This window comes from Chelonoidis abingdonii, chromosome 2 (genome assembly GCF_003597395.2).
Source record: "Chelonoidis abingdonii isolate Lonesome George chromosome 2, CheloAbing_2.0, whole genome shotgun sequence".
NCBI classification, from domain to species: Eukaryota; Metazoa; Chordata; order Testudines; family Testudinidae; genus Chelonoidis; species Chelonoidis abingdonii.
The window spans coordinates 137,516,446-137,525,477 of NC_133770.1; positions in this window are offsets into that span (position 1 = coordinate 137,516,446).

Below are 9,032 nucleotides of genomic sequence, written 5' to 3' on the forward strand. Positions count from 1 at the left end.
CTTTTGTCGGTGAGGGGTATGAAAAAAAACCATACCTTTGGTTGACATAAGTTTCACTGACAAAAGTGCCAGCGTGGACAGAACTATGTTGCTGGGTGATGCTCTTCCTCGGATGTAGCCACCACCACTCATTAGGGGTGGTTTAATTATGCTGGCAGGAGATCCATAGTGTAGACCTAGCCTAAGATTAGTTTTGAAATTAGAGATGGGGACAGCACCCAATTGCCAGAGCTACCTACTTCCCAGTCTTTGAAGAAGATCTAAGTCAAGATCTAAATTTTGTGGCTGTGCCCCATATCTCTGAAATATTTCTCCAGATTATAATACATTATAGAATAACTGAAAATGTTTCTTTGCTTGTACAGTGCTAATAGGAAAAATAAAGTCCGGGATGATCATGATTGTACCTGAAAGGGCTAATTTACATTATATTACAATCTTTGCCAAGAAGATGATCTATCTATCCATTTGTCTTCTGCCTCTTTAGCTTACACTATACCTGTCACAGTAAGGACTGTTTCTGTCAGAACAAATAAGCACATCTTCTTGGTTGTTGTTGGGTTTTTTTATTTGGTTTTTTTGCTACACTTGAAAGAACAAAAAGAAAATCATTTTGACTGGTTGTCAATATGTCCAGGTAAGTGCTTAGCTTATTTCATGTGTTGTGTTGTATACACTTTTCCCCCCATGCTGGGATTAATTTATATCTGATTACAGGCAAACAGTATCTGGGGAATGTACATGCATGCTGTATAGATTTAACTACAGTAACTGTGGGTTATATACTTGTTCATTGCCACAGAAACTGATATACAGCTGACCACTTGCCACTTTGCAGGCTTGAGTTTGCAATTAATTTGCATTGAAAACTCCCACCAACTTCAAGGGGAGTTCCAAATGTTTCCCTATATGGTACTTTCTTTCCCCAGTGTCCACTCTGATGTACAGCACATAGCTTCTTTCAAGGTAAATTGTGTAGGATCAGTTTACCATCAAATTTTATGTATATTTTGGAACTCCATGTATGATTTTTTACTGCTTCAGTGTCTTCTCAGAGGCAAAGGCCAACTGTATTGCTGGTGGGAGCACATACCTTTGAACCACAATTTCTCTCCTACGTCCTCGTTGTTCTGACGGTGTGGTAATTTTTGGTTGGCCTACAGCAGCAGATTATGATATCCCTCATGTTGATTCAACTGCACTGGCAACTAGTATTTATGTCCAGGTGAGAGTGAAGACATGACTTTTCCCATTCCCACTACCTCCCCACCTACATGCTCCATGGAATTAGGTTTTCTCACGTGCACCAAGACCACAAGGTTTGGGTAATGCACATACGGATATAAAGAGGGTTTCCGTCTTACTCAGTTGAATGAGTGTCCAACCCATGTCACAGTCTAGACCTAAACCACTAGCCCTTTTTGGCATTTCCAGGTGACCCATGTAGAATAGCCCCAAACATGATTTTGCAGTCAGCTAAATTTTATTTTAAGTTGTCACTCAAATTACAAATTCCTAGTCTCTGCTTGTCTGCTGTATGTGAGTGGTTCATGCCACTTGGACTACAAATACACCTTCATTTTTCAAATTAAAAATGGAATTTTGTGGCTTCCCTTATATATATGAATATATGTAGTTGACATAGTAGTCTATTCTCAAGTGTTTTAACTGGGTGAATCCCAATGGGATATACAAGAAAAAGAATGTTTATTTTAGCTCAAAAGAATAAACTCGGTTTTGTTCTAGCCTGCCAAATCTTGGTTATTTGTTGTAAACATGAAAGAAAGAGAAGCTTCTTGTAAGAAAATGTGTACTACGATTTACTGGCGTTTTGTCAGGTTTATAGTTAACGTTATCTTGAAAAGCCAGATGAAATCTACAAACATTGCAGGAAGACTACATTATAAATACAGGAACCAACAATAGGCTAACAAAAATCTAATTATCATGATGGCAAACATACTGTATGGAGGTAAGAGGATAGCTGTCAGAGTTGTTAAAGCTGAAAGGTCTCTTTACAGTTTCAATAGCTTCACTTATCTCCCTTTCCTCCAAAGGTGTCGACAGGAGATAAATGCCCCCATTCATCCTAATCAGCAACAGAATTTGTGTCAGGTTCCTTAGTCGCCAAGTTTAGCAGAAGACAGGGGTGGTTGGGGGCTGCTGGAGTGGGTAGAAGAATGGCGGTAGATGTGGGAAGCTGGACAGAGCCTAAGAAAAGTTGCATTTGTGAGTATATTGGGGGGAATATGGGGGTAACGCACTATTAAGAGCTCAGAGGATAGATTTATAGCAGTGCCCAGAAGGGTAACAGCAGAACTTGATTTTGTGGGAGATGGAAGTTTGCAGATGACTCCAAGAGGGGTTACAAGCTCTTTATCGGACAGGATTAGAATTCAAGAGAACCTTGACAAATCGGAAAATTAGTCTGAAAATCAATGAAGATAAATCGCCTGTAAGCACCTCATAGAACTCACAGCTGTGAGCCCCATTGCAGGTTGTTGACAGCCTGGGCTATTGGCTCTGCACAGAGCTCTCAGCTGTAAGCCCTGTACAGTGCTGAGAGGCAATATGAGCTCCATGCCGAGCCGACAGCCTGGGCTGTCAGGGCCTGGCAGCAAGTGTCCAACTATGACCCCACACAGGGCTGAGAGCCCCTCACACTCAGGGGAGGCTCTAGGAATTCTGCCGCCCCAAGCATGGCAGGCAGGCTGCCTTCTGCTTGCCTGTAGACGGTCTGCCAAAGCTGCGGGACCAGTGGACCCTCCACAGGCAAACTGCTGGAGGCAGCCTTCCTGCTGCCCTTGCGGCACTGGCAGAGTGCCCCCTGCGGCTTGCCACCCCAAGCACGAGTGAATGTGCCATGGATTATATTTCCTCCAATGCACAGTATTAACTGGCATTTTCCAGGTTGAATCTCATCCTTTAATTTCTGCTAATATTTCTAGTTTCTTCAGTTTTGTTTGTAAAATTTCTCTTTTCTCACTGAAGTTATCAATTATTGCCAGTTTAGTAGCATCTACTAGGAGCAAGAAAAATGATAAAAGGTTTAGGAAACCTGACCTATAAGGTGAGGTTAAAAATACTGGGCCTGTTTAGTTTTGAGAAAAGAAGTCCGAGGGGAACCTGATAACAGACTTCATCTATATTAAGGGCTGTTATAAAGGGGATGGTGATTAATAGTTCTTCATGTCTACTGGAGGTAGACAAGAAGTAATGGGCTTAATGTGTAGCAAGGGAGAATTCAGTTTGATAGCAGGAAAAACGTTCCAGCTGTAAGGGTAGTTAATCTCTGGAATCCCCAGCACTGGAGGTTTTTGAGAAAAGGTTAGACAAACACCTGTGAAGGATGATCTAGGTTTACATGATCCTACCGCTGTGCTGGTGGCCGGACTTGATGACTTTTTGAGGTCCCTTCCAGCCCTACATTTCTATGATTCTTTTATTAAGGTGCCGTTTTAGCCCATTAATGGGAATGCTAAATATTATTAATGTTGACTTCAGAGTTAATAGCAACTCCTATGGCACTAAATAAAAGGAAGGTTAGAGTTCATTTATTCACATTGGCTTTGTATGATATATGTTTTAATGCAGCAATTGTGTGCTATAAAGTTAATTAAGTACCATCTCCCTAAGCCACTGGTTTTCAACCTGTGATCCATGGACCCCTGGGGATCCACAGACTATGTCTAAAATTCACAAAGGGATTCATACCTCTATTAAAAAAATTTAGGGGTCCACAAACGGAAAAAAGTGGAAAATCACTGCCTTAACCCATTGCAATATGCTAATCATCTACCAAAACCTCAGCTGCGAACATCCTTAAACTCTGAAATGTTTTGGGTCAGGTCTATCTTTACAAAATACTAACATTTAGATTGTGACTTGAACTACAGATAGGGTGATGAGATGTCCCAATTTTATAGGGACAGTCCCGATTTTTGGGTCTTTTTCTTATATAGGCTCCTATTACCCCCCCCCCCCCCTCCTCCTGTCCCAATTTTTCACATTTGCTGCCTGGTCACCCTAACTACAGACCAGTGCTGGGGAATAAGAAGAACATCCCCACATCCACAAGCTACCCAGGCATTATGTATGGTTGTACAGGAAAAAGCAGGCACACTGCATCTTTTTCCCCACCTCGAGCAGGTGGATAGGAAAGACTGTGTGGAACTAAGGCTCATTCCCCATATGCACATCTTGCCAACTGGGACAAGAAGGAAGCAGAGATAAAATTGTGCACAATGTCTTCCAGGTTTACTCTTGAAGCGGTGCAGGGTTTATGCACCATTCTTTGTTCAGTGCTGGCCTAAAGGTACACTGTGACCCAGAGGCAGATTAAGGTTTCCTGGGGCCCTCGGCCAGAGTAAGTGTGGGGTTTCTCCCCTACCCCTTCCACTTGTGGTCCCACCTCCATTCCTCCCCTTCAGCCTGCAGCCCTGCACATGGCCCCATCCCTTTCTGCCCCTTCCTGGGCCTCATCCCTGTTCCACTCAGGGTCCTCCTTATTCTACCTCCCCCCACTGGAGCCCCACAACCAGTTTGCTCCCTTTTGCCCCCTCCCCACTGTGGCCCTAAGACTAGAGAAGCTCTGCGCCTTCCCCCCACATGAGAGCTCCCCTAGTCCCAAGGCCACAGCAGGAGTCCTGGTGGCTGGGACTTCCCCGTCACCCCCGCACTTCAGCCAGAGACCGGGGTTGGGGCGCTGGAGGTTTCCCCTGTCCCCAGCTTCTGCCTGTGATAGAGTTGGGGGGGGGCTTCCCTCATCCTACCCTGCCCACCTGTCATTGCTGCAGGGGGAGTGGGATCAGGGCATGGGTATTTCCCTGTTCTGCTCCCCCAGGTGCTGCTACCAGGGAGTGGCATTGGGGCACGAGGGCTTCCCCCTTGTCCACCTAGTGGCGGATTTTTTCTGGGCGCCCCATAGTTGGTTATGGCTAATCCACCACTGCTCTAACCCATAGCAGAAAATGTCAACTGCAGCTTTAACCGGTAGTATTGCCATGGGCATTAGTTCCAGTCTTTGATGGATCTTCTTTCCATTCACCTCAGAGACCATCCTACACCCATCCCAGCTGCTGTATGCTTCACAACCAAGAGTGGTTCTCTAGTCCAAGAGAAGACAAAATCATAGTGGGTGCTGTCTCTTTTCTGGCATCAGTATTTAGACTGTTAGCCTTTGGGGGCAAGAACTGTTTTCTACTATGTATTTGAACAGTGCCACACACAATGGGGCCCAATCCCATTGGAAGCTCTAGACACTACTTCTGATTTAAACAACCATAACAATGGGACCCCTAGAAATTTCTATGATACTGGAATAAGTGAGAGCAAAGGCAGGCAGATAAACATGAAACTGTCCAGATCTAAGACATGCTGAATTTAGAACAAGTTTCTTTTAATATCTGGCTGTGTGGTACAGCAGGTTTTGTTGAGAATAAGTATTACATTACTCACACTCCTTCCATCAAAGGCAGGATGCAATTTCACTTCTATCAACAATTCCCCCCTTCCCCCAATTCCCCTCCACAGAGAAATTTAGAATCTTATTTTTTGCTGGGAGACTGTCTAATGCTATACATAAATGTCTGACCAAATAATTAATATTTTCATCTCACTCATGAAGAACTTTGAACCTTAAAGACAAAAAAGGAAAAAAGAAAGAAAAGCTGCCACTTTTGTTGATAAATGTGCATGTAGAGAGAATAAAGATTGATTGTCGCAAAGCAGAGAATTCATTGGATTTTGGATTTTCTTGACTGGTTGGTATACTAGAGGCAATATCCAAACATTTCTTATGTTCCTCAAACTGGGTTCAGACCTGTGAAGAATACAAAGCAGTGGGAACTGTGCTGAAATGTCTCTTAGCTTCTCATGCAAGTTAATGTACTACTGTACTCTATCTTATATAAAAAGAAGAATAGAAACAAGCTTACAAATGAAGTTTGTTACACAAAAAGCATTGTGCACTCCTTTTGTGATGTCTAAAATAACCTTTGTGGCTTTTTATGGGTCATTAGTGGAGATGTCAAAAACCTGAAAATAACTCTTGCAGTTTGCTTCTTTTTTCACTATTAGTTTAATTAAGAGACAGTCATATCTCTTGAGGCACACACACTGTTGGCCTGAATATTTGAAGAACTATTTTATCTCATTGGATGTTTTAATTTTAACCATAATGGTGAATTAAGAAATCCATAAGGACTCATTTGAATGTAAGTTACTAGATTTTCTTTTTTAAATACAACTCAGTCTGTTCACTCTACATCCAAACACAAAGAGCAGGTCTTGCTACGTTTTTTTATAGTTTGGACAACTTCTTAGTGAATTGTCTACATGGTGGCAGTCCATGGCAAGCTCCAGGGTAAATCTACAATTCTTTAGCCTGCTATGCACTAAGTGGCTGTGTAGATCCTGCCACCACACACTAATGGTATGTCTTCACTACTGGCCAGATCGGCAGGCAGCGATTGATCCAGCTGGGATCGATTTATTGTGTCTAATCTAGATGCGATAAATTGATCCCCGAGTGTTCTCCCGTTGACTCCTGTACTGCAGCTCAACGAGAGGTGCAGGCACAGTCAACAGAGAAGCAGCAGCAGTCGACTCACCATAGTGACGACACCACTGTAAGTCAATCTAAGTATGTCAACTTCAGCTACATTATTCACGTGTGTATATATATATATATATGGTTGGGTTTTGTAAAAAATTATAGAGGAGTTAGGCACCCAACTCCCTTAGTAATAACAAGGAAATTTGGGTGACTTTTTGATTCATTTGAAAATCCCAGCCTAGGTGCATAGGGCCTGATCCTAAGCCCATTTAAGTCAATGGAAAGACTCCAACTGATTTTGGCAGGCTTTGGAGAGCTCTAAATCTGATTTTTTTTACTGAAGGACTCAGTTGTGGTTATGCCACAAACCATGGGCAAGGGGTAGTGTATATGTAATGCTGACAGACCCTAGTCGTCAGCAGGTGGGATCGAATCTAGGACCTCTGGAGCTTAGTGCATGAGCCTCTACAACATGAGCTAAAAGACAACTGGCTGTTAGCTAAGGCTGTAGAGCAGACTCATTTTATCTCTCTAAGTGGTCTCAGTGCCACTAGATGGGACAGAACACCGCACCCAGGAGGTGTGTGGGTTACACATATTCGCTTGGTCCCGGAAGCAGACCTATTGCCCATGTCCTGCAGTCCTTCTTCCATTTCAAGAGGGACAGGATAAGTTCTGGTAGAACCAGGTTCCTTCAGCACCTAGGTACAATGGTGATGGAGGAGGAGCTGACCATTAATCAAATTGTACTTGAATTGCAATCTGCTCTTTAGCTCATTATTTGCTCTGAGGTGGGGAGCAGGAGGAGAAAAGTAAAGTAATCTATGCTACCTGTATTCCGCAACAAAGAGTCCTGGGGCACCTTATAGACTAACAGATGTATTGGAGCTTAAGCTTTCATGGGTGAATACCCACTTTGTCAGATGTTTGTATACCATGCACTTGACACAGATTACTTTCCCTAGTGCACTTGGCTCCACTGCTCCAGCTGCAAAGGAAGGGTTGGGAGAGAGAGCAAGGTACTGCTCACCAGAATAGTAGGGTGAATGGTGGCCCTGCAGAGGCTACTTTTCTTCCTCCTATCCTGCTACTCTTTTTCCGTCCCTACAGCTGCAGGAGAGTAAGTAGGCTCCACATACCACATTACTTTACTCCTCTGCACTGGAATGCAGCAAAGGCTAGAGTCTGGTCCATTGTGGCCAGACTGTGGTCATCAGATCATTTCTGTAAAGAATCATTTAGTACCTGATCCTGCTTGGCCAGTGTGCAGTGGATAAGGAAGGTGTAAAAAGCCTTTCTTACCCCCCTTTGCATGGCACACATAACTCCCAGACAGCCTTCTGTGTTCAACATTCCCATTTATTTTAACAGGCAGGAACAGGTCCTTTTTGTTTCTAATGCTTGCTGGCATTTGTAAGAAAAATTCTAATAATGTTAACCTACCTGTCACATCAGTGCTGTGTTCCTCTTGTGTTATCACAGCCTTTCAATTTGGCTGGGAAAGTCAATAAAACAAAAGAAAATGGTTTCAAAATATTTAGTTTGAATTCAGACACAATATTTTTATTTTCACCTTGAGATGTGTCGCAACAATAATGACAAATTTATACAAAGACTCAGGACAGCAAAATGATGCCAGTGCACAAAAAGGAACACTATTCTCTAGTGTAGTTTAAAAGCTACAACATATATGGTATGAATTAAAAAAAGTCTGCATGAAGTTATTTTAAAGATGGGCAGCTACTGCGTTCTAGGCAGAATGGACTCTGCCAGCCTCATAAGAGAAAAAACATGCCATTATCACAGAAATTAGGACCATATAACATTTGTATGGTGAAAAAAAGAATGGTGTGCTGTAAAACAGCCATGCTTTCTATCTAGGGGGGCTAAAATAAAAAGAGTTATAGACCAAGACCAAATCCTGAAATGTGCTGACCATCAGCAACACTTACTTGGCTAAAACTGGAAATTTTTATTTATTCCTTACTCAGGCAAAATTCTCATTGACTTCAATGAAAGTTCAGTCTCAAAAGATCTCAGAATCATTCCCCACCTAGATATGTCCTATTTTCATAGTGTGGGTTCCCATCAGACATTGAGTTCATCTTCACAACATCTGTGAGGTAGGTAAGTAGTAGTATTCCTATTATACCAATAGGGACTTGAGACACAGAGGGTCTAAGTGAGAGACTGTATGCAGCACAACTGAGGCCTAGTCTACACTACATGTTTAAACCAAATTTAGCAGCATTAAACCGATTTAACCCTGCACCCGTCCACACAACGGGGACCTTTATATCAATATAAAGGGCTCTTTAAACCGGTTTCTGTTCTCCTCCCCGATGAGAGGAGTAGCGCTGAAATCGGTATTGCCATGTTGGATTACGCTTAGTGTGGCCGCAAATCGATGGTATTGGCCTCCGGGCGGTATCTCACAGGCCAGGTCTACACTGCGACTTTAAATCGGTTTAATGGC